This window comes from Convolutriloba macropyga, chromosome 9 (genome assembly GCF_964194025.1).
Source record: "Convolutriloba macropyga chromosome 9, txConMacr16.3, whole genome shotgun sequence".
Taxonomy (NCBI): Eukaryota; Metazoa; Xenacoelomorpha; order Acoela; family Convolutidae; genus Convolutriloba; species Convolutriloba macropyga.
The window spans coordinates 61,346,422-61,373,673 of NC_134476.1; the positions used below are offsets into that span (position 1 = coordinate 61,346,422).

Below are 27,252 nucleotides of genomic sequence, written 5' to 3' on the forward strand. Positions count from 1 at the left end.
TTGAACTTGATTGCAGGTCGCCCTCATAGTCGTATTGCTTCAGTACATTAACTAGGTTGCTGATTGTTATTGAGTAATTAATTATAGCCGTTGAGTCGTGCATTCGAATTGGTTGTTGTTTGCGCAACATGTTAAGCTGAGCGTCGACAATTAGGTAAGATCGCCCAAACTTCCGTCCCAGCAGTTCCCACGCTTGAGCATAGAATTCTCCCGAATAGCCCATTCCTGATATAGCTGACTTTGCTTTACCTGTCAACAAAGTTTTCAAGTGGCTCATTTTCTCTGAGTTGGGTATATCGCGTTGGTGAACCGTTGCTTTGAACATATTCGACCACTCCGGCCACTCTAGGGGGTTTCCGTCGAATGAACTCAACTTCAACTTAGGTAGCTGACTACTACTGCTTGGTTTATTACGCTTAAATTTGTCTTGTTCCCGGGCTGTGCTGGCACGCTCTCCACTTGGTGACCGTGATTTAAGTACACCTTCGCGATTGAAGCTTACCCTGGGATAATTGTTGTCGATCCTGGTTTTCGCACGCTCGAAACTATGATCGTGCAAGTTGGAGAATTTAACCGAGTTATCGAGCCAACCGGAAACATCTTTATCCTTCGGGGTTTTCCAGTTGAACGGTGATCTACTTCGAATACTAGGGGTTGCACTGTCAACAGATTCTGGTGCTCTTGCGTCAAGAGCTTCTTTCTCGTATTCCAGTTTCAGTGCTCCTTCTTCTTCAAAAAGTTGCATCTCCATTTCAAGCTCCTTCCTTTTCAATTCGAATTCAAGTTTCTTCAACCTCAATTTTGATGCAAAGTCTTTCTCTAGAGCCGCAAGCTTTTCTGCCTTCTTAGCTCGTTTATCAGAGGAGGCCTTTGAATTGTTGTCTTTGTTTGGGTTTCCATTTTCAGCAGTTTGTTGAGAAACTCCTACAACAAATTGTGAAGACTTAGCGGCAGTTGGTTCTGCATCGCTTGTCAATTGTGCGGTTTGATTCTGTTGATCCGTCATGTTTGTTTCTCCGTGAATGTATGGCAACCAGTCTGCGTTTAATTTTTGTAAGAAATTTAGTCGTTCGGCTTCGTAACTTTCAAACAATTCAGAATCACGAAGAAAATTTGCTCGCTTTCGGTTAAGAATGCAAAGAGAGTCGTCAAGTTTCAGCACCTGTTTATAGATGGTCTTGAGTTTGCTTGATCTATCGTTGTTTCTGATTAGCTCCTGGCCCTCCTGAATTTTTGCTTCGATTTGTTTTTCGGAGTTGCTAATCTGTCTTTGCAAAATGTCTTGACTCTGTGACGGAGTCACTGCGTTTGTACTTTGGGACTGCAGCTTGAATCTATACAGTACCTTTTGTTTATTTGCTTTAATTAAGCCTTGCTATTTAACTTCTAATGCACTTTGCCTAATTGGAAATCTGATCGCAAATGAATTTTAAATGGCTTGTAATGAGCTTGTTGATATTGTGGTATCGGGGAGTGATTTTAATATTTCATTTAATAAGAAACAAGACTACTCTCTTAAGGAAAACAAATGATGTTATCCCAACAATAAACAACAATTTTCACTCCTCCTCCTTCTCCTTCTCCTCCCCTCTTCTTCTCCACTCTTTCTGTTTGTTCTGAATTAGTGGATCATTACTAAAACTTCATAAGGTAACTTTTTATTTTTTTTTACAAATTAAATTTGATCAGATTGTCTCAAAATACACAAAGGTAACATTCAAAAATTTGCTTTAGTTCATTTTCACCATAAGAAGAATTTGCTTGTTTACGATCAAAACAAAATGTTTCATGTACTGCGATTACAAAAGTTATATTTTGTTCATGCATTCTCACTTTATCTTTCAAGTTTCTACTAACTTCCAGCTGTTCACTTCATTCATAATCGTGATATTCCCCCCAGCAGACCAAACAGGGTGCAATTTGAATGGAAGTGTGTTTGTCCCCCCAATTACGGCTCCCTCGACACAGACCCCCTCACCCCCCCCCCCTGACAAAGTTTGATCATCAAGCCGACCTCTTGAAAAAATGAGCAATTTTTGACACCGGTTTTTGAGCTTCTTCCCTTGTGCAATAATGCGAATGGATCAAATTTCGAAGCGCAGTCTGGTCATAGTTGGATTTGAACAAAGTTTTGTACACAAGTAGATTTGTGTACTCTATTTCGAAGCTCAGTGTAACGGCTGCTCTCCTTGTGTTTCACAAAGAAAGTTTTACACCGCCCAGTTCGTTCTGAGTGGTTACAAAATCTTTCCGGATACTTCGTTTATGCAGTTCGCTTTTGTAACTGTATATCCGCTCTGCTGTACTTACCGTTGCATTAACTATTTTAGTTCGTAACTATTGGCTAATGTTAGTTCTTTCAACTATCAATTTGAACTGGATTGCTACAAATCACACAATACGGGATCTCTTTATGTATACCAGTTCAATCCGATAGAAAAAACAAATCGAAGACAAAGATATATGTCTAAGATCTGTTTGTGCAAAAATATTTAAATTTAAACTTAAGTTGGCTTTTGCTTTTTGTACTCACAAGTTGAGAATGCCAGAAGTTGGGGTTGTAACAGTTGAATTTCAGCTCCAATAATTCGTTGATGCAAGACACAGTAACAGAATTTACTGCTCAAGAATAATATTTGGAATACAAGACACAGTAACAATTTACTGCTCAGGAATATTTCTAGTTCAAGACACAGTAACACGTTATTTACTGCTCAAGACAATTTGTTTTGCAATATTTTGCTGAGTTATACTTTAAGCCGTTTTCTGCGGCTGCTACGTTGCGTTCTGTGTGTTGCTTTTTGTTATTTTCCCCTTTTTCTCTTTTTTCTCACGTGACAAACTGTAACTAGAACTAGAACTATAACTATAACTATTAAATGACTAAGACAACAGAAAGTGTTTTGTTTCTATTTTCCCCAACTACGCAAGCTTGTTATTCCTTAAGCTCAGCTCCAACACTCAGGTTAAACTTCCAAACAGCAAAGATAGATTTTGCTACGCGCGTTCACTTCACAAAGTTTAACTCTGACACTCGTTTAGAGAATCAACTTACAATTTTTTGGCCACTCAAATTGTGATTGAAAACGAATAGCGAGAAGAAGGACTAAATTGGACAACTGATCACGAGATACAAAATCAAGAGAATTAATTATCAACAGCTAATTATGGTGAACAGATATTAGTTCTCAAGTCGGGTTGCTAAATATCAGACATGCATGCGAACACAGTGAACAGCAAATGAAAAAAGGGTGATATCTAAAATTGACATTCAAATAAATCAAGTACAACGTATGTTATCTTACTGCAGTAAAAATGAGCAGGCCCAAATGTTACTGCAATAAAGGCCCAAATCGAAAATCCCCTCCCACTCAAGTGACAGTCCGTCAATTCGGGAGCGAAAATTTAACTCCTATATACATTTACGAGTTCTGATAGTAGTCTAACATTAAAGATCTTTAAAAAGAAGTAATTATAGTTTCAAAGAAATTAGGAACGATATACAATAAATGATTTTAAATTGAGATTCGAATAAAATTTATTAAATATTTCAAGACAGCAACCCCCCAACCTGCTTCACTATGTTTCCCATGGAAGCATGGACAACTGGATGCCTGTGCCTTGATCGCACGTAACGGAGTTATGATGCAGAGCTAAGCAAATTGTTGGAGTTAATTTTTCTCCTGATTTATGAGATCAAGTCAGAATAATAACATTTTTTATCGGAAACTCTTGCTGCCAATCTCCGTATGGATTGCGACACTGACAAGCTAAACACCCAGTGCAAGAGAAGGTTATTGAACGGAAAATGGATTACTAAATGAGTTATTTTTGTGGACGCTTCAATTATTTAATAGTTTTTTGACATTTATACGAAGCCAGCGTTTTTATAACGGACATATTAAACAATTTACTAGAGAAAAAGCATCTGAAGTGTGAAACAAACAGCCCATTAGCTTCAAAATTTAATCGAGCGTCGTCATCAGTTGTTGGTTTATGGGTTTTCGCAAGCGGAATAAAAAGCGTTTTTAACTAAGTAGAAAAATTAATTTCTCAAACAAGAATGAGATTTTACAGTAGAAATTAGAGATTTACAGGAGAGATCTGATTACTAGATCAAGATGGTGATTTGATTTTGGGTACGAAAAAGGACTCAAAATCAGCTGTATATATACCCATTATCAGTGCCAGAAAGTCGAGATACAAAACTAATCTTAGCACCATGATTTATAGTGGGGGTCGCAAGGGTTACCCAATATAGTTTTCTTCTGCAAATCAGTCGCAAAAGGAACTATAAATGGAATGCAATTGCACTTTTCTAAGAATTCATTCACACTTCCGGAGATATCATAATCATTTAATACATGCTGGGAAGATTTTACATCAAATAATCTCTCTCTAATATTAATTATCTAGATTCGAAAATTTGAACCGAATATTGATTCTAAGCACCATTTCTTGACGATTCATTTATATAAGTTATCTTATTAAAATCAATTTGCTTTTGTCTTTCTAATCTGGTAAGTTAAAATTTCTTTCTAACTCTCACTAAGTTTAAGACTATAGTTTGATCGATATTCTAACACCTCCACTCAGACTTGAGTTGATTGCGTAGAGTCTGTTCCCATCAAAACTGCTCTGATTGTTTCCACTTTCGGAACGGGTAAGGATTTTGTGAAGATGTCCGCTGCCATTTTGTCTGTAGGAACGTAATGAATTGAAATAGTCCCATCCTTCGTCTTGTCCCGAATGATGTTAGACTTTGTCTCGATGTGCTTGCTCCTCTTGTGCATGACTGGGTTTTGGCAAAGTCTGATACAACTTTGGTTGCCCTCTCCAATTGCTATTGGACGTTTCTGTTGGATGCCAAAATCCTCTAGAAGTTGTTTCAGGTAGAGTGCTTCCTCAACTGCTGCTGCCATGCCCTGATATTCTGCCTCTGATGAAGAAAGATCAACGGTTTTCTGCTTTTTGGCACCCCAGCTGAGTGCTGCGCCACGTCCGTTGAGCTTGAAGTAATAGCCCGTTGTTGATTTTCTGTCGTTCACATCTCCAGACCAGTCTGCATCACTTTCCCCCACTAAATCATAACTAGCCTCTTTTGTGTAAGTAAGTCTTAAACCTTTTGAACCTTGAAGATATCGCAGAAGTCGTTTTCCGCATAGCCAGTGTCGATTGGTACCTGCGTTCATGTGCCTGGTCAGAACGTTGACTGTGAGCCTGAGGTCTGGCCTCGTCTGTTTGGCCAGATGAAGAAGTGATCCAACCAAGCTTCCGTAGATCCTCTGGTCCACTTCTTTGCCTCCGTTCTGTGCTGTCTGAAATTTCAATTTCAAATCAGCTGGAGTTCTTGAGGGTTTGCATTGATCCATTTGAAACCGCTCAAGCATTGTTTCTATGTAGCGTTCTTGCTCGACTGTGACTTTGCCCTCTTCTTGTCTGATTCTAAGGCCCAGAAACCAGTGTAGTCTCCCTCTGTCTTCCATGTGAAATGTTGCCTCTAGTGCCTTCTTGATATCGGAGATCACTGTCATACTTCTTGATGCTACTATGATGTCGTCAACCCAGACCAAGATGAAGGTGTGATCCTCTGCCTCTGATCTTGCGGCAGTGATCGTTCCTGCTTCTGGTGAACCCCTGTCCTAATAGGAACTTTGCCAGCTCTTTGTACCAGTTGTTAGATGCCCGTTTCAAACCAAAAATTGCTTTATTTAGTCGACATACTAACTTCTCCCCATCTTATCCGCGTTTTACAAACTCCGGTGGCTGTTCCAGATACACTTCTTCCTCGATTGGTGAGTGCAGGAAAGCCGTCTTGACATCAAATTGGTGCATCACATGGCCCTGCTTCGCTGATACCTGAAGTAGAATCCTGAATGTCTCTGGCTTACAGGTAGGCGCAAAAGTCTCAAAGTAGTCCAGTCCTTCCCCTTATTTGAAGCATTTCGCCACATAGCGTGCTTTGTATTTGTCGACTTGACAACTGGGCCCCAATTTCACTTTGTAGACCCATTTGCCCGGTATGACGTCCTTGTCTGTGGGTGGTCTCACTAGGTCCCAAGTCTCGTTGTCTTGGAGTGCCTCGACCTCGTCATTCATTGCCCGGTACCACTGGTCCCAATCGTCAGCTTGCTTGGCTTCGTAGACTGTTTTGGATTCCACATAGTTACCCTCAGTCACAGCAAGAAGGGTCCTGACTTCTCCAAAAAATTGCGGAACATTCCTTGCTCGTGTCCCTCGTCTGGGCTCTGCCCTGTCCGCTTGCTCCAGTGCCTCTTCAAAGAAGCCAACTGTCTGTGAGAAGTCCTCCGTTTCACTGTCTTCCAGTGACTCAGAGTCTCTGAGACTCCCTCTGGTTGCAGTAGATTCTTCATCCAGTGCTGCTTCCCCAGCATCTGAGGCATCTCGTCTCAGTGTCGTTTCTTGAGTGTTCACTCTCTCTGCGTCATGCCACTCTTCCTTTATTGCAATAGATGTGCCCTGCTCCTCTTTGTTGCCATCGTCTTGATGACCACCATCTGGGTGCCAGATCCCCAGTTGCTGTGACCCCCCCATCTAGTAGGTTGGGCGTCTCTGTGTTGTCAGGGATTGAGCCCACTTCGGACTCCTTGATGATCACATCTCGAACTGCCACAACCTTGCGTGTGTTGGGTACGTACGTACACCAGGTATCCGTTGTCTCCTTCAGTATAACCCAAAAACTTTCCTTCCAGTGCCTTGGGTTCAAGTTTGCTGACATCTCTGTCCCGCTTGCTCATGAAGACTGTGCAACCAAAAATAGATAGTTTACCAATTGAAAGCTTAGGTTTTATACCTCGCATCAGCTCTGCTGGGCATTTTTCTTCTCCTCGTCCCAGAACCAAGTTCCTGATCTTTGCTGCGTGAAGAATTGCTGCTCCCCACATCATCTTGGGAAGTCCTGAGTCAATGAGCAAACATCTTGACATCTCCAGCAGTGTCCTGTTGCACCTCTCAGCTAACCCATTCTGTTGTGGCACCTCTGGTATGGTCTTCTCCTGTAGAATGCCTGCATCTAAGCAGTATGTCATCAACTGCTCTGAGAGAAACTCCTTCGCATTGTCTTGCCTCAGTCCCCACACTGAGAACAAATTTCTTCAGGCTGGCCAGTGCTTCACTCTTTGCCTTATGCAAGTCCACAAACACAAACTTCAATTACTGGTCTGCAAACACAATGCAGAACCGGAACCCTGACAGTGACTCTACTCTGAAAGGTCCCATCACGTCTGTGAACACCCTCTCCAGCTTCTCTTCTGTTTGGGTCTCTGCCACTCTTGGTACTGGAATCTGTGATCTTGGCCAATGCACACACTTTGCATACATCATCGAGTTCTCCCACTGTCTCTGGTGCATTCCTGACCACATCCGCTTGATTCAAATGACCCAATCGTCTGTGCCACTTCCTTGCACTGTCAAATTTCACGCTGTTGGAACTCATCTTGAATTCTAGAACGCTGCTTCTGGAGTTTCCCGCAGCTGTTTCCTTTCTCGAAAGTGAAGCTATGTCCCCACTCCGTGCATCTTGAGACTGATAGGAGGTTTGAAGAATAGTCCGGCACACACAGAACAGTTTTGAGTTCGCATTGGAATTCCTTTTTGTTTGAGGGTATGCTGGCCACTCTGGAAGCCTCTCCGTTGGAATTTCTGACCACTGATTGAATGGGCACAAAGTCCAGGAACGCATCGATGTTCGTCACTATGTGATCTGTACAACGACTGTCCACTAGCATGCCTGCTGTCTACCACTGGGTAAGAGCTGCCCAGTATTCCTCGTCTGGTGAAGCCAATGTTGGACCAATTGCCACTGACTCCTGTTTGCCTCCATCTCTTTGTCTCTTGCATGCACTGTCTAGGTGACCCTTCTCACCACACTTGCTGCATTGTGCTGTCTCCGTCCTCCTGCGGTCCTTGGCAAAGTGTCCAGGGATCTCATGCAGTCCTTGGGTCCCTTCTCGAAGTCACGCTTCACTGCCATTGCCACTGAACCACTTTGTCCCTTGTGCCTCTGTGCTGTGCTCTCATGGATGTTCTGCAGCCTTTTCCTCAACTCTGTGAAGTTGGTTGCCGGGTTAAAGCTTTCCTGTATAAAAAAACTTCCATACCTCATTGGCAGACCATTGAGGACCAAGGCGTTGAAGGGGGTCTCTGAGACAGCTTCCCCTGCTTCTTGTAGCCTTGTGAGCAACTCCTGTCCTCTGATGAAGAAGCTATCCAAATCCTCAGTATCCTCGAGCTGCAGTCGAGCAAGCTGTGCCACCAAAGTCACCACTGTTGGCGTTTCCACACTCTGAAATCTCTCTTGCAAAAGCTTCCAAGCCTTTGCTCCATCTCCGATGCCGTCATCTCCCACACAGTCATGTCTTATCAGCATGAGGGTTGTTGCATCTAGAGTCAGTGCCAGATGGCACCACACATTGATACGTTTCTCCTTGATGTCTGCAACTTCCTTCTCATATGCATCCTTCAGCACCTTGTGGATCTTCTTTTCATCGTTGCTCGCACCATTGGCTAGTGGTGCAGGCTCGTTGGGTTGCTCCTTTGTCGCAAGTAGTGATTTGAAGAGTCCCTTCGTCTGCATCATTGCCACAAATTTTGTGCTCCAGATTGGAAAGTCCTGTGCCTTTGCTGTGTAGGTCAGCAGTTTCACTGTCTGTTGATCCATCGTCGTTTGAGCAGGCAAAACAAGTGTAAAAAGAAAAGGTACTAAGCAGAAAAGGATTATGACTGTCAACAACAAATTAGTTTTGTTTTAGAAATTAGTTTTAAGACTTGGCAAAATTGTTGGGCCCATAGCCTGTTGGTTTTTGGGTTTTCGCAAGCGGAATAAAAAAGGTTTTTAACTAAGTAGAAAAATTGATTTCTCAAAATGAGAGAATAACAAGAATGATATTTTACAGTAGAATTTAGACATTTACAGGAGAGATCTGATTATTAGATCAAGACGGTGATTTGATTTTGGGGATGAAAAAGGACTCAAAAATCAGCTGTATATATACCCATCATCAGTGCGAGAAAGTCGAGATACAAAACTAATCTTAGTAGCATGATTTATAGTGGGGGTCTCAAGGGTTACACAATATAGTTTGCTTCTGCAAATCAGTCGCAAAGGGAACCATAAATGGAATGCATTTGCACTTTTCTAAGAATTCATTCACACTTCCGGAGATAAAATAATCATTTAATACATGCTGGGAAGATTTTACATCAAATATTCTCACTCTAATTTTATTTATCTAGATTCACCAATTTGAACCGAATATTGATTCTAAGCACCATTTCTTGACGATTCATTTATATAAATTCTCGGATTAAAATCAATTTGCTTTTGTCTTTCTAATCTGGTAAGTTAAACTTTCTTTCTAGCTCTCACTAAGTTTAAGACTATAGTTTGATCGATATTCAAACATCAGTGGTGGTACTTCTCTTTGCAAAATTTTGTCATTGCGATTATTCAGTCATGCGATCAGATCATTATAAATAGTTGTTTCTACGCTCTTTGTGGAATGTCGAAAAATTGAACTTTGCTTGCTTAAAATGTGAGTGTATGTTGATTTGCATCTCTGTAAGACCTGTAGAAATTATGCGGCTTGTTTGCTTTTGGATTGCTTTGTTGAGCTAATTTTTGGAGTAGGCACGGATAGTTTCCAACTGTTTTAAGCATTCAATTGTGCTTATGGATCACAAGACACAACTATATTCAATTACATGAATAAATATATATATATATATATATATATATATATATATCCGGAATTTTTATAACTATCTCTGCAGAGTTCGTTTTGCAATTATATGACAAATTACTACGTTGTTTCCAAACGCATTTCCAAGACCCGTGAGAAATTCTATTTCAAACTTGAAAGACATAGGGTCATCGGCGTAATTATTCACTTTTAATCTTCGAGTAGAATTGTGAGCCGAAAATTAGCAACTTAATACATTGCCAATGTTATCGAGTCCTCCCGGACCTAACGCCAAGTCAATTTCAGTACTGATTCAGAACCATGATCACGTCACTTTTTACACTTGGCAGTCTAAATCCAAGTCTGATTTTAGACTTGACAATTGAAAAAAAACGTCAAAAATAGCCGAAAAAATGAGCTCATAAATCATTCACTTATATGACTTAATTACTTTTCTCTGCAAAAGGTATTAAAGGAACTGATGGTGTCTGGTATATTTTTTGTATGCTGCTGGAAAGTGAACAAGTGTGGTCAATTGTTTGTAATTTTTCTATGGGAAGATTTCAAATAAGACGTGTAAGTATTTTCTTGGTTTATTTATGTAGAAATGTTGATGTAATTTGACTGTGATAGCGTCGTGGAACAGCTTGAATAGCACTTTGAATGGTTTTTGTCCTCAACATAATTGTACCTCACCCATTTTCCCATTTTTCACAAGATTTCGTTTTATATTACAATGTCTCTTACTCTTTTTACCAGCTCCCGTATAACAAGAAATTTAAATCCAGAGCTTTGTCTTGTGCTACCAGAGGGAAAGCAATGTATGGGTTCAAAAAATGATGAATCTTCAGTCAAAAAAATCCTAATGCAAGTTTTAACATTGTTTTTTACCAAGATCGCTCGATGAAATCCTGAACGATGTAATCAGTGTCACCATTCGGTCGCAATCTCAGAGGACTTGACTACCATTTGTCTTCACTGCTGTTCGCCTGATATCTGATGGATTTTTTTTTCAATGAGAGATGGGATTATGCTTAAATAACGTTCGTTTTTGCCCGATATTACCTACATAGTACACTTTTTCAACTAATTGGACGCTTTTTGCGTATATTTTTGAGCACTATCAGGACAGGACTTTCCAGATGGGCTATTGCTTCGTTAAACGAGTCATCCAAATTGCATTCGACCAATTAGCCCACACTTCTAAATATTTTTTTTGATGTAATCCATCGTTGCCGCTTTTCCATCTGACAAAAATTACTCTTGCGCCTTGCCTTGCGTTTCATGCTTTTTGGACTATCCCCGGGTTTACCACCATAAAAGAAACTTACCAACCATAAAACGCCATATATGGATTTTATGGAAACTTACTAAACATACAACGATCATAAAAATTTTCGAGTTTGGCTGAGAAACAGTCCAAAGAGCTACATGCAGTTCCAAAACAACGTTTCTGTGCATAAAATTTAAAAATTCTGTACTTTATTTTTATGGTACCGTACTTACCATAAAACGCCATAAAAAAACTTTTATGGACCGTTTTATGGTTTCAAATTTTCCATAAAAAATTCTGTATTATTAAATTCCCGATTTTTTGAGGTTATCTTCCAAATAAAATCAAAAGACCAGTCTCAGATTGACTAAACGTCAAAAAACAAAGAGTCCACTTGTATGGTACCGTACTTACCATAAAACGCAATGAAAATCCTTTTTATGGACCGTTTTATGGTTACAAATTTTCCATAAGAAATTCTGTATTAATAAATACCCCAATTTTTGGTGATATTTTTCAAATAAGTTCAAAACTAAGTTTCAATGCCAAGATTCAATGCTGAACAAATGTCTTTTCTGATTTTCAACTAGAAAGTTTTTCAAGTGTACATTTAAAAAAACTCATTAGTACAAGTTTTACAGCAAAAAAAATGTTTCTTGAAAAATAGCAAGTGTAATTTGAAACTAAATTACAGCAAGAGTTCAAAAACCTAGGTTGGGGGCTCAGTTTTTTTTGTTCCATCAGCTAGAAAAAATAATTTAAAAACAAAATTTTTTTCATTTTTTTAGACCAAAATTTTTTGATTTTTTCACTACATTTGTCTCCTTTGAACAACCTTTCCAGTTTCAATTGCATCCAACTGATTTTCTTGAAAAATTGCAGGTATAATGTGAGATAATATTACAGCAAGTGTTCGAAAACCTATGCTGGGGATCGATTTTTTGCTCCATCATCTAGAAAAAATGTTTTAAAGACAAAGTTTTTTGATATTGTCACTAATTTTGTCTCCCTTCAACACTCTCCGGTTACACTTGCACCCAATGGATTTTGTTAAGAAAAAATGCACAAAAAATTTGGAATTAGATTACAGCAAGAACTCAAAAACCTGGGTAGGGGGGGTCGATTTTTTGCTCCATCATGTAGAAAAAATTGATTTAAAAGTAAGAATTTTCGATATTTGCACTACATTTGTCTCCTTTCATCACTTTTCAGTTTCACTTGCATCCAACTGGTTTTTTTTAAAAATTGAAATTAAAATTTGAAAATCGATTACAGCAAGAGTTCAAAAACTTAGAATTGGGTCGATTTTTTGCTCCATCATATAGAGAAAATTGATTTAAAAATTTTTTGTAATATTTCGGAAGTTCATGGCTTTTATAGCAACTTTGCAGTATCTGTTAGTTAGTTAGTTAACGGTATAGATTACTGGAGTCTGATTCTTTAATTCTTCTCAGCTTGTAACCTTTTCTTATATCAAGTGTGCGGTAATTTTCAGAATACAGCTCGTTCTCATTTAGCAAAACTCGGTGTAAGAGTTCTTTTTTTGATAATTCTTCATCGAAAACTGTTTCAAAATGAATCAAATAAGATTTGTTGCTTTGCTACTGAGTGCTATTTTGTTGTCAAATGCAGTTGTACTAGAAAAGCCAAGCGAAAAAAATTGACGACCTAATTTCAAAAATTTTTGTTTGGCACAACTTTTACGTTAAGAGATGTTATTTTTTTCATTAGGACGTTTTTGAAAATATAAATTGGGTTATTTGTTTGCCTTTCAAGTCCACGAATCTACAACAATCAATTCTTTATACATTTTCGACAATTTTCTCTTTTTGGTGTTATCCGTAAGTTCCAGTGAGTTCGTTTTTTTTGAAAACACACGAAACGTCCTGGTCTTATTGGCCAGGTGGGAATTTTTTCCCACTTCGCGGTAGAGGCCTTCTGTGTCCAGTAGATACGCAGTGCACTTAGATTGCGTCCAGAATTACGTCCGAGGCGCCGTTGATAGCCGTTTTGCAGATATTTTTGAGAAAAATTAGGTCTCAGCGTAGCCTACAAATCGGGGGACGTTTCAATTGTTTGTCGATTTCTCCAAAGCTACTGCATTAAACTGAACAAACTTAGGCGCGCTTTGTTTGTACTGAAAGCTACTTGCCTGAACAATTGGGTGGTTCTCATAACGGGGATGGTAAAAAAGTTATTCAGGTTCAAACTTGAAAAAAGTCGAAATTTTGGTCCTGTTGGGTCATAAAAAAATTCGCACCGCAGATAATCGGATTTAGGCTACATGTGTAGGTTCGTTATGTTCCTCAGTTAGTTGGGTATAGGACCTTCTTGCTTGCTCGTTCAGTTGATTTTTTGAATCAACCTTACCAAAAAAGTTACTAAGGTGTAAATTTGAAAAACTAATTTCTTCAAAGCGTTTTTATGAACTGATGCTTTTGTTCTCCTACTGCACTTTATTAATAATTGACAAACGTGTTTTTTACGCTTCAGTTGATGGATTCCAGAAGCTCTTTCAGTCATAGAACAGATCTTATTAGGTTCTGAGGAACATTTTGCATTGCTTATCTTTTAATTTGTGTTTTTTCAGAGATCGAAAGTCAGGTTTCAGTTTATTGTTTTTTGATATCTCCTAAAGTACTCAATCAAATTGAACAACTGAGGTGGCGTTTTGTTTTTATTGAGCTCCTCCTGCTAGTCCTTTTCAGTCTATTTTTGTATCGGTCTTAGCAAGTAAGAATGAAGTTGTAAACGAAGTTTATTTCCTCGAACAAAAAAGGCACTCAGTTTTTGGACTTTTTCTTATTTCTCTGTCAATTAACCAACAAAGTAGGTAAACTATAACGCATTCTCTACCCTTTAAGCACACCTTCGATGGAATTGCTACTGTTCTTCTTAAAAAAGTTTAGTGGAACGGTAATTTAACAGCGATTGCTGAAAAACATAACATTTCTCAAATTTTAATCGCTTATTGGTGTTTTGAGCTAAGAACAGGTTTTTCGGCGTGCAATTTGTGTTTTCTTTGCAGCATTTGGGTCCCTGGAGCTACTTGTATTGAATAACGAGGTTAATTTAACATTTTTTCTTTTTTCACGATTTCATCCATTCATGTTGAGGTGGGAAATTTTTTCCCACCTCCCCATGAAGGTTTTCCGTGACCCAGAACGTCGAAATGGAGCAAAATTTCATCCACAAATACGCCAGCAACTCTTTTTCACGTTGTTTTACGTCAGTTCCGGAGATTTTGGGCTTCGCTTTTAGCCCAAAAAATGGGTTACAAAACAGTAGTTTGTTAATATCTGCTAAAGTACTGGACCAAATTAAACGGGAGCAGTCGCATTGTGTTAGCGCTAAACCCCTTTTGCTTGCAGTGTGTGGTTGGTTTCTCAAATCGGCCTAATCAAAAAGTTATTAATGTTTAATTTTGAAAAAAGTCGAATTTTTGGGCTATTCTGGGTGACCCAAATTTCGGTACTACAAAACAACCGATTTACCCAATAAATGTTAGTGTTTTAGAATCCTCCTTTAGTGGGGAGTGTCCCCATATATATATATATATATATATATATATATATATATATATATATATATATATATATAAATATTACATACTAGTTTGTGATTTTCAGACGGTCAATTTGGGCTCTGAACAGATGTCACTTCGCTTTTTCGCAATTTGGTACGGTAACTTGTTTTTGCTATAGCTCCCTCTACAGTGCACCGATTGGGCTCATTTTTTAATATGCTGCATATATCAAGCGCAGTGCTAAGAACTGTTCTAACGGCGTTTGTTTTCTTCTAATCGTTTTCGAGAAATTGCCCTGTAAACTTGACCCCATTTTGACCCCAGAAGCGGATGACGGTCAGGTCTGGTCACTTTCTTCACTTTCTGAACACCCGATTTAACGGACAAATGTTAGTTTTTTAGAATCATCAGTTTATGCTGAGTATCCCCAAATACATTTTTGTATGTAGTATTCCGTAGTTCGGGTGGTGAATTTTAGCGATACCTGACCCTTACTTGTCCTATTTGGTCATTTGGTTCGGTACGTTTAAATTGGAATTTCTCCTCTTACAGTGAACCGATTTTTGATCTGTTTGTTGGCTTGAACTCAACTTGAGCCGTACTTGAATCCCTGTAAATAGCGTTTTGTTTCTTTGAGCGGTTTTTGAGATATTGGCCAGGACAAATACCTCCATTTTGACCAATTCCTGTCCGGTACATTTCGTGTATGTACATGTTAGACCAACAAAAATGACGATTTTAGCCCCGCGGTTCCTTAAACTCCCCCGATAGCGAGGAGGCTCTCCATATATGTTTTGTAGGGCGTTTTCCGTAATTTAGAGGGTCAGTTTTTGGTCTGCAAGTCACCTCTCCTCGTTTCTGACGAGATTGGTACGGTACATTAACTATGCAATATCTCCTCGTAGAATGGAGCGATTGGGTTGATCTTTTGACACAAAGCGTGTCATAAGCAGTACTGTTTTTGGTCCTAGTTTGTTTTTTTTTCGTTTGGCGAGTTTTGAAATATTGACTATCAAAGATACCCCCAGTTTGGCCTGTTGAAACAGGAGAACAGAAGCTGTGACTTGAGTTACGGACCTGTAGACCGTACTTTTAGAGATCTTTTAGTAGCTTGCTAGACTCAGTGTATGCCAGTGATACTGCCAGCAAATTTTGGTTATTTTAGTCGAGTGAGTTCTTGGACATGTTGGTCATTGTGGACTTCCCAGGTCCATTTTTTGGTCATTTGGTACCAACGGCTCGATCGTTAATAACTCCCCCTACAGTATTTTTTTCCTATTGAATTACGTACTTAGAGAGCTCATTATGTGTGCTTTCTTTTGCTATAATGAAACCTGAAAAAATACTCCTCAGAAGTTGAAAATTTGTGTACGAGATTAGAAAACGTCCCAATTTTCGACCGGACTCGGTTGGCTTTTGCTAATAACTCTGTGTAGAGAGGGATTTTTTTATTTTGTTTGGTGATATTGTCAGCTTAGTTCAAGACGGTTTCAATGGTATGCATTTTGACTTTCTGAGGTAATCGTTATCGTTATGTAGGGAGAGTTATCGTTATGTAGGGAGAGTTATTTTTATGTAGGGAGAGTTATTAACGGATCTTTTCTAGCTGTGCCCCCCTTCCCAGTACATTATGTGACCCCCAGTTACAGAGCATGTGTCACACTATGGTAAATCAAAATGTAAAATTTTTTTTAATAGAATACTACTATTCTAAGTGAGGGCTTCGGGCCCGCATGAGGTGCACCACCCCCGCCCCTGCCCCGTTGAGACGCCGTTTAGTCAGTCCACCCCCGCTGGGCTTTTGTGCATCTCATGTTGGGGACGTCTTCGGTCTGGTTTATAAAACTTTTGTTCGGAAATTCACGATTATTTCAAATAAGTAATTTTAAAAATAGGTCTTTTTGTTAAGGTAAAAGAGTCATCCAAAGTGAACCAAACTCGGCATGGATTATCCCACGTGTACCTAGAAAGTAAAACGAAAAGAGTTTTTGCGATAGCTTGCGTAGGAAAAAAGTTAGTTTTTCGTACGGCATTTTGCGAATTTCGCGAATAACGATTTTTAAAAATAGGTCTTTTTCATCGGGTCGAGGACATGTCCACATTGAATAAAACTCGGTATAGAGTATGCCCTGTGTATTAAGAGTCTGAAATGCCAAGAATTTTTGATATAGCTTGTGTAGGAAAAAAGTTTGGTTTTCGTACGGCAATTTGCGAATTTCGCGAATAACGAATTTTAAAAAAAGGTCTTTTTCATCGGGAGAACGAATTGTCCAAATTGAACCAAACTCGGTATGGAGTATCCCCCGTGTAGCTAGAGTATAAAACAGAAAAAAATTTTGGTATAGCTTGTGTAGGAATAAAGTTAGGTTTTCATACGGAAATTTGCGAATTTCGCGAATAACGAATTTTAAAAATAGGTCTTTTTCATCGGGTCAAGGACTAGTCCAAATTGAACCAAACTCGGTATGGAGTATCCCCTGTGTAGCTAGAGTATAAAACAGAAATAATTTTTGGTATACCTTGTGTAGGAAAAAAGTTAGGTTTTCATACGGAAATTTGCGAATTTCGCGAATAACGAATTTTAAAAATAGGTCTTTTTCATCGGGTCAAGGACTTGTCCAAATTGAACCAAACTCGGTATGGAGTATGCCCTGTGTATTAAAAGTGTGAAATGCCAAGAATTTTTGGTATAGCTTGTGTAGGAAAAAAGTTAGGTTTTCAAGATTAAATTTTGCGAATTTAGGCGAATTTCGCGAATAACGAATTTTAAAAATAGGTCTTTTTCATCGGGTCAAGTAAATGTCCAAATTGAACCAAGTTCGGTATAGAGTATGCCCTGTGTATTAAGAGTCTGAAATGCCAAGAAATTTTGCCATAGCTTGTGTAGGAAAAAAAGTTAGGTTTTCATACGGAAATTTTGCGAACATACGCGAATTTCGCGAATAACGAATTTTAAAAAAAGGTCTTTTCATCGGGTCAAGGAAACGTCCAAATTGAACCAAACTCGGTATAGAGTATGCCCTGTGTATTAAGAGTCTGAAATGCCAAGAATTTTTGCTATAGCTTGCGTAGGAAAAAAGTTAGGTTTTCATACGGAAATAACGATTTTTAAAAATAGGTCTTTTTCATCGGGTCAAGGATTTGTCCAAATTGAACCAAACTCGGTATGGAGTATCCCCTGTATAGCTAGAGTATAAAACGAAAAGAAATTTAGCTATAGCTTGCCTTGGAAAAAAGTCTGTATTTCATACGGAAAATTGCGAATTTCGCGAATAACGAATTTTAAAAATAGGTCTTTTTCGTCGGAACAAGGCTTTGACCAAATTGAACCAAACTCGGTGTGGAGTATCCCCCGTGTAGCTAGAGTATAAAACAGAAAAATTTTTGTTATAGCTTGTGTAGGAATAAAGTTAGGTTTTCATACGGAAATTTGCGAATTTCGCGAATAACGAATTTTAAAAATAGGTCTTTTTCATCGGGTCAAGGACTAGTCCAAATTGAACCAAACTCGGTATGGAGTATCCCCTGTGTAGCTAGAGTATAAAACAGAAATAATTTTTGGTATACCTTGTGTAGGAAAAAAGTTAAGTTTTCATACGGAAATTTGCGATTTTCGCGAATAACGAATTTTAAAAATAGGTCTTTTTCATCGGGTCAAGGACTTGTCCAAATTGAACCAAACTCGGTATGGAGTATGCCCTGTGTATTAAAAGTGTGAAATGCCAAGAATTTTTGGTATAGCTTGTGTAGGAAAAAAAGTTAGGTTTCCAAAAGTAAATTTTGCGAATTTAGGCGAATTTCGCGAATAACTAATTTTAAAAATAGGTCTTTTTCATCGGGTCAAGTAAATGTCCAAATTGAACCAAACTCGGCATAGAGTATTCCCTGTGTATTAAAAGTCTGAAATGCCAAAAATATTTGCTTTTGCTTGCGTAGGAAAAAAGTTATGTTTTCACACGGAAATTTTGCGAATATACGCGAAATTCGCGAATAACGAATTTTAAAAATAGGTCTTTTTCATCGGGTCAAGGAATTGTCCAAATTGAACCAAGTTCGGCATAGAGTATGCCCTGTGTATTAAGAGTCTGAAATGCCGAGAATTTTTGCCATAGCTTGTGTAGGAAAAAAAGTTAGGTTTTCATACGGAAATTTTGCGAACATACGCGAATTTCGCGAATAACGAATTTTAAAAAAAGGTCTTTTTCATCGGGTCAAGGAAACGTCCAAATTGAACCAAACTCAGTATAGAGTATGCCCTGTGTATTAAGAGTCTGAAATGCCAAGAATTTTTGCTATAGCTTGCGTAGGAAAAAAGTTAGGTTTTCATACGGAAATAACGAATTTTAAAAAAAGGTCTTTTTCATCGGGTCAAGGAATTGTCCAAATTGAACCAAACTCGGTATGGAGTATCCCCTGTATAGCTAGAGTGTAAAACGAAAAGAAATTTAGCTATAGCTTGCCTTGGAAAAAAGTCTGTATTTCATACGGAAAATGGCGACTTTCGCGAATAACGAATTTTAAAAATAGGTCTTTTTCATCGGAACAAGGCTTTGACCAAATTGAACCAAACTCGGTACGGAGTATCTCCTGTGTAGCTAGAGTATAAAAAAGAAAAATGTTTGGTATAGCTTGTGTAGGAAAAAAGTTAGGTTTTCATACGGAAATTTGCGAATTTCGCGAATAACGATTTTTAAAAATAGGTCTTTTTCATCGGGTCAAGGACTTGTCCAAATTGAACCAAACTCGGTATGAAGTATGCCCTGTGTATTAAAAGCCTGAAATGCCAAGAATTTTTGCTATAGCTTGTGTAGGAAAAAAGTTAGATTTTCATACGGAAATTTTGCGAATATACGTGAATTTCGCGAATAACAAATTTTAAAAATAGGTCTTTTTCATCGGGTCAAGGGAACTTCCAAATTGAACTAAACTCAGTATAGAGTATGCCCTCGGTATTAAGAATCTGAAATGCCAAGAATTTTTGCTATAGCTTACCTAGGAAAAAAGTTAGGTTCTCATACGGAAATTTACGATTAATTCAAATAATTAATTTTGAAATATAGTATTTTCGATTGGGTTGTCCAAATCGAACCAAACTCGGCATGGAGGATTCCATGTGTAACTAAAGTTTAAAACAAAAAGAATTTTTGCCATAGCTTGTCTAAAAAATTTCAAATAAGTAATTTTAAGTATAATTCTTTTTGACTGAGTCATAGAGTTGTCGAAATCAAACCAAACTTCGTATGGAGTATCCCCTGTGTAGGTAGAGTGTAGGATGAAACAATTTTGGCTATTGCCTGCCTAGAAAAGAAGTTACGTTTTCATACGGAAATTTGCGATTATTTCCAATATTTAATTTTCAAGTATAGTGTTTTTCAGCGGGTCAAGGAGTTGTTCAAATCAAACCAAACTTGTTATACAGTATCCCTTGTAAAGCTAGAGTCTAAAACAAAGAGAATTTCTGGTTTAACTTAGGGAAAAAAAGTTAGTTGTTCGTACGGAAGTTTGCGAATTTCGCGATTAGCGAATTTTAAAAATAGGTCATTTTCATCGGGTCAAGGAGTTGTCCAAATTACTAAAGTTATTGCTTTTCACCTTCAGATATGAACTCGATGCGTTTGCGTGAAGGGTATAAAATTCCCAAGAAGACACAGTGCGCTTTCAAATCCGAATCGATAGAAATCTACGAACCAGTTCAGGTTTTTCTTTCTTTACATGTAAATATATGTATGCCTCAATGCCAACAGGTAATAGTTCGGGAAACAACCAGATTTTCCTGCTGGCATTGGAATGAGGGCTTTTGAGTAGTAATGTAATGCAAAATTTTTCATGTAGATAAGTGTTTTGGAATGAAAGTCTGAAATGCCAACAATTTTTGCTATAGATTGTGTAGGAAAAAAAGTTAGATTTTCTTACGGAAATTTTGCGAAAATACGTGAATTTGGCGAATGACAAATTTTAAAAATAGGTCTTTTTCATCGGAACAAGGCTTTGACCAAATTGAACCAAACTCGGTATGGAGTATCTCCCGTGTAGCTAGAGTATAAAACAGAAAAATTTTTGGTATAGCTTGTGTAGGAAAAAAGTTAGGTTTTCATACGGAAATTTGCGAATTTCGCGAATAACGATTTTTAAAAATAGGTCTTTTTCAGCGGGTCAAAGACTTGTCCAAAATGAACCAAACTCGGTATGGAGTATGCCCTGTGTATTAAAAGTCTGAAATGCCAAAAGTTTTTGCTATAGCTTGTGTAGGAAAAAAGTTAGATTTTCATACGGAAATTTTGCGAATATACGTGAATTTCGCGAATGACAAATTTTAAAAATAGGTCTTTTTCATCGGGTCAAGGAAACTTCCAAATTGAACCAAACTCAGCATAGAGTATTCCCTGTGTATTAAGAGTCTGAAATGCCAAGAATTTTTGCTATAGCTTGCGTAGGAAAAAAGTTAGGTTTTCATACGGAAATAACGAATTTTAAAAAAAGGTCTTTTTCATCGGGTCAAGGAATTGTCCAAATTGAACCAAACTCGGTATGGAGTATCCCCTGTATAGCTAGAGTGTAAAACGAAAAGAAATTTAGCTATAGCTTGCCTTGGAAAAAAGTCTGTATTTCATACGGAAAATGGCGAATTTCGCGAATAACGAATTTTAAAAATAGGTCTTTTTCATCGGAACAAGGCTTTGACCAAATTGAACAAAACTCGGTACGGAGTATCTCCTGTGTAGCTAGAGTATAAAAAAGAAAAATGTTTGGTATAGCTTGTGTAGGAAAAAAGTTAGGTTTTCATACGGAAATTTGCGAATTTCGCGAATAACGATTTTTAAAAATAGGTCTTTTTCATCGGGTCAAGGACTTGTCCAAATTGAACCAAACTCGGTATGAAGTATGCCCTGTGTATTAAAAGCCTGAAATGCCAAGAATTTTTGCTATAGCTTGTGTAGGAAAAAAGTTAGATTTTCATACGGAAATTTTGCGAATATACGTGAATTTCGCGAATAACAAATTTTAAAAATAGGTCTTTTTCATCGGGTCAAGGGAACTTCCAAATTGAACTAAACTCAGTATAGAGTATGCCCTCGGTATTAAGAATCTGAAATGCCAAGAATTTTTGCTATAGCTTACCTAGGAAAAAAGTTAGGTTCTCATACGGAAATTTACGATTAATTCAAATAATTAATTTTGAAATATAGTATTTTCGATTGGGTTGTCCAAATCGAACCAAACTCGGCATGGAGGATTCCATGTGTAACTAAAGTTTAAAACAAAAAGAATTTTTGCCATAGCTTGTCTAAAAAATTTCAAATAAGTAATTTTAAGTATAATTCTTTTTGACTGAGTCATAGAGTTGTCGAAATCAAACCAAACTTCGTATGGAGTATCCCCTGTGTAGGTAGAGTGTAGGATGAAACAATTTTGGCTATTGCCTGCCTAGAAAAGAAGTTACGTTTTCATACGGAAATTTGCGATTATTTCCAATATTTAATTTTCAAGTATAGTGTTTTTCAGCGGGTCAAGGAGTTGTTCAAATCAAACCAAACTTGTTATACAGTATCCCTTGTAAAGCTAGAGTCTAAAACAAAGAGAATTTCTGGTTTAACTTAGGGAAAAAAAGTTAGTTGTTCGTACGGAAGTTTGCGAATTTCGCGATTAGCGAATTTTAAAAATAGGTCATTTTCATCGGGTCAAGGAGTTGTCCAAATTACTAAAGTTATTGCTTTTCACCTTCAGATATGAACTCGATGCGTTTGCGTGAAGGGTATAAAATTCCCAAGAAGACACAGTGCGCTTTCAAATCCGAATCGATAGAAATCTACGAACCAGTTCAGGTTTTTCTTTCTTTACATGTAAATATATGTATGCCTCAATGCCAACAGGTAATAGTTCGGGAAACAACCAGATTTTCCTGCTGGCATTGGAATGAGGGCTTTTGAGTAGTAATGTAATGCAAAATTTTTCATGTAGATAAGTGTTTTGGAATGAAAGTCTGAAATGCCAACAATTTTTGCTATAGATTGTGTAGGAAAAAAAGTTAGATTTTCTTACGGAAATTTTGCGAAAATACGTGAATTTGGCGAATGACAAATTTTAAAAATAGGTCTTTTTCATCGGAACAAGGCTTTGACCAAATTGAACCAAACTCGGTATGGAGTATCTCCCGTGTAGCTAGAGTATAAAACAGAAAAATTTTTGGTATAGCTTGTGTAGGAAAAAAGTTAGGTTTTCATACGGAAATTTGCGAATTTCGCGAATAACGATTTTTAAAAATAGGTCTTTTTCAGCGGGTCAAAGACTTGTCCAAAATGAACCAAACTCGGTATGGAGTATGCCCTGTGTATTAAAAGTCTGAAATGCCAAAAGTTTTTGCTATAGCTTGTGTAGGAAAAAAGTTAGATTTTCATACGGAAATTTTGCGAATATACGTGAATTTCGCGAATGACAAATTTTAAAAATAGGTCTTTTTCATCGGGTCAAGGAAACTTCCAAATTGAACCAAACTCAGCATAGAGTATTCCCTGTGTATTAAGAGTCTGAAATGCCAAGAATTTTTGCTATAGCTTGCCTAGGAAAAAAGTTAGCTTTTCATACGGAAATTTGCGTTTATTTCCAATATTCATTTTTAAAATATAGTATTTTTCATTGAGTCAAGGATTTGTTCAAATCGAACCAAACTGGGCATGGAGTATACCAATGGGACCTAGATTGTAAAACAGAAAGAATTTTTGCTATAGCTTGTGTAGGAAAAAAGTTAGATTTTCATACGGAAATTTTGCGAATATACGTGAATTTCGCGAATAACAAATTTTAAAAATAGGTCTTTTTCATCGGGTCAAGGGAACTTCCAAATTGAACTAAACTCAGTATAGAGTATGCCCTCGGTATTAAGAATCTGAAATGCCAAGAATTTTTGCTATAGCTTACCTAGGAAAAAAGTTAGGTTCTCATACGGAAATTTACGATTAATTCAAATAATTAATTTTGAAATATAGTATTTTCGATTGGGTTGTCCAAATCGAACCAAACTCGGCATGGAGGATTCCATGTGTAACTAAAGTTTAAAACAAAAAGAATTTTTGCCATAGCTTGTCTAAAAAATTTCAAATAAGTAATTTTAAGTATAATTCTTTTTGACTGAGTCATAGAGTTGTCGAAATCAAACCAAACTTCGTATGGAGTATCCCCTGTGTAGGTAGAGTGTAGGATGAAACAATTTTGGCTATTGCCTGCCTAGAAAAGAAGTTACGTTTTCATACGGAAATTTGCGATTATTTCCAATATTTAATTTTCAAGTATAGTGTTTTTCAGCGGGTCAAGGAGTTGTTCAAATCAAACCAAACTTGTTATACAGTATCCCTTGTAAAGCTAGAGTCTAAAACAAAGAGAATTTCTGGTTTAACTTAGGGAAAAAAAGTTAGTTGTTCGTACGGAAGTTTGCGAATTTCGCGATTAGCGAATTTTAAAAATAGGTCATTTTCATCGGGTCAAGGAGTTGTCCAAATTACTAAAGTTATTGCTTTTCACCTTCAGATATGAACTCGATGCGTTTGCGTGAAGGGTATAAAATTCCCAAGAAGACACAGTGCGCTTTCAAATCCGAATCGATAGAAATCTACGAACCAGTTCAGGTTTTTCTTTCTTTACATGTAAATATATGTATGCCTCAATGCCAACAGGTAATAGTTCGGGAAACAACCAGATTTTCCTGCTGGCATTGGAATGAGGGCTTTTGAGTAGTAATGTAATGCAAAATTTTTCATGTAGATAAGTGTTTTGGAATGAAAGTCTGAAATGCCAACAATTTTTGCTATAGATTGTGTAGGAAAAAAAGTTAGATTTTCTTACGGAAATTTTGCGAAAATACGTGAATTTGGCGAATGACAAATTTTAAAAATAGGTCTTTTTCATCGGAACAAGGCTTTGACCAAATTGAACCAAACTCGGTATGGAGTATCTCCCGTGTAGCTAGAGTATAAAACAGAAAAATTTTTGGTATAGCTTGTGTAGGAAAAAAGTTAGGTTTTCATACGGAAATTTGCGAATTTCGCGAATAACGATTTTTAAAAATAGGTCTTTTTCAGCGGGTCAAAGACTTGTCCAAAATGAACCAAACTCGGTATGGAGTATGCCCTGTGTATTAAAAGTCTGAAATGCCAAAAGTTTTTGCTATAGCTTGTGTAGGAAAAAAGTTAGATTTTCATACGGAAATTTTGCGAATATACGTGAATTTCGCGAATGACAAATTTTAAAAATAGGTCTTTTTCATCGGGTCAAGGAAACTTCCAAATTGAACCAAACTCAGCATAGAGTATTCCCTGTGTATTAAGAGTCTGAAATGCCAAGAATTTTTGCTATAGCTTGCCTAGGAAAAAAGTTAGCTTTTCATACGGAAATTTGCGTTTATTTCCAATATTCATTTTTAAAATATAGTATTTTTCATTGAGTCAAGGATTTGTTCAAATCGAACCAAACTGGGCATGGAGTATACCAATGGGACCTAGATTGTAAAACAGAAAGAATTTTTGCTATAGCTTTCCTAGGAAAAAAATTAGTTGTTCATACGGAAATTTGCTAATTTCGCGAATTACGAATTTTAAAAAGCGGTCCCTTTCATCGGGTCAAGGACTTGTCCAAATTGAACCAAACGGGGTATGGAGTATACCACGGGTAACGAGATTGTAAAACAAAAAGAGTTTTTGCTATAGCTTGCCTAGGGAAAAATTTAGGTTTTCATACGGAAATTTACGATTAATTCAAATAATTAATTTTGAAATATAGTATTTTCGATTGGGTCAAGGAGCTGTTCAAATCGAACCAAACTCGGCATGGAGTATTCCATGTGTAACTAAAGTTTAAAACAAAAAGAATTTTTGCCATAGCATGTCTAAAAAAAGTTAATTTTTCGTACGGAAATTTGCGATTATTTCAAATAAGTAATTTTAAGTATAATTCTTTTTGACTGAGTCATAAAGTTGTCGAAATCAAATCAAACTTCGTATGGAGTATCCCCTGTGTTGGTAGAGTGTAGGATGAAACAATTTTGGCTATTGCCTGCCTAGAAAAGAAGTTACGTTTTCATACGGAAATTTGCGATTATTTCCAATATTTAATTTTCAAGTATAGTGTTTTTCAGCGGGTCAAGGAGTTGTTCAAATCGAACCAAACTCGGCATGGAGTATCCCATGTGTGCCTTAAGTTTAAAACAAAAAGAGTTTTTGCCATAGCTTGTCTAGGAAAAAAGTTAACTTTTCATACGGAAATTTGCGATTATTTCGAATATATTTCGATAATAGAATTTTAAAAATAGGTCTTTTTCATCGGGTCAAGGAAACTTCCAAATTGAACCAAACTCAGCATAGAGTATTCCCTGTGTATTAAGAGTCTGAAATGCCAAGAATTTTTGCTATAGCTTGCCTAGGAAAAAAGTTAGCTTTTCATACGGAAATTTGCGTTTATTTCCAATATTCATTTTTAAAATATAGTATTTTTCATTGAGTCAAGGATTTGTTCAAATCGAACCAAACTGGGCATGGAGTATACCAATGGTACCTAGATTGTAAAACAGAAAGAATTTTTGCTATAGCTTTCCTAGGAAAAAAATTAGTTGTTCATACGGAAATTTGCTAATTTCGCGAATTACGAATTTTAAAAAGCGGTCCATTTCATCGGGTCAAGGACTTGTCCAAATTGAACCAAACGGGGTATGGAGTATACCACGGGTAACGAGATTGTAAAACAAAAAGAGTTTTTGCTATAGCTTGCCTAGGGAAAAATTTAGGTTTTCATACGGAAATTTACGATTAATTCAAATAATTAATTTTGAAATATAGTATTTTCGATTGGGTCAAGGAGCTGTTCAAATCGAACCAAACTCGGCATGGAGTATTCCATGTGTAACTAAAGTTTAAAACAAAAAGAATTTTTGCCATAGCATGTCTAAAAAAAGTTAATTTTTCGTACGGAAATTTGCGATTATTTCAAATAAGTAATTTTAAGTATAATTCTTTTTGACTGAGTCATAAAGTTGTCGAAATCAAATCAAACTTCGTATGGAGTATCCCCTGTGTTGGTAGAGTGTAGGATGAAACAATTTTGGCTATTGCCTGCCTAGAAAAGAAGTTACGTTTTCATACGGAAATTTGCGATTATTTCCAATATTTAATTTTCAAGTATAGTGTTTTTCAGCGGGTCAAGGAGTTGTTCAAATCAAACCAAACTTGTTATACAGTATCCCTTGTAAAGCTAGAGTCTAAAACAAAGAGAATTTCTGGTTTAACTTAGGGAAAAAAAGTTAGTTGTTCGTACGGAAGTTTGCGAATTTCGCGATTAGCGAATTTTAAAAATAGGTCATTTTCATCGGGTCAAGGAGTTGTCCAAATTACTAAAGTTATTGCTTTTCACCTTCAGATATGAACTCGATGCGTTTGCGTGAAGGGTATAAAATTCCCAAGAAGACACAGTGCGCTTTCAAATCCGAATCGATAGAAATCTACGAACCAGTTCAGGTTTTTCTTTCTTTACATGTAAATATATGTATGCCTCAATGCCAACAGGTAATAGTTCGGGAAACAACCAGATTTTCCTGCTGGCATTGGAATGAGGGCTTTTGAGTAGTAATGTAATGCAAAATTTTTCATGTAGATAAGTGTTTTGGAATGAAAGTCTGAAATGCCAAGAATTTTTGCTATAGATTGTGTAGGAAAAAAAGTTAGATTTTCTTACGGAAATTTTGCGAAAATACGTGAATTTGGCGAATGACA

The 27,252-nt window shown here is 37.2% G+C and overlaps 1 protein-coding gene across 1 annotated transcript in view; it reads left to right on the forward strand.

Moving 5' to 3' along the window:
* The first annotated feature begins 1,495 nt into the window (after positions 1–1,495).
* The window catches only part of LOC142345918 (muscarinic acetylcholine receptor M2-like), a 170,088-nt gene continuing 144,331 nt past the window's right edge, over positions 1,496–27,252 (forward strand). The window contains exon 1 of the mRNA XM_075398369.1: positions 1,496–1,650. The gene's annotated coding sequence lies outside the window, so the exon portion shown is untranslated. The remainder of the gene's footprint in view (positions 1,651–27,252) is intronic.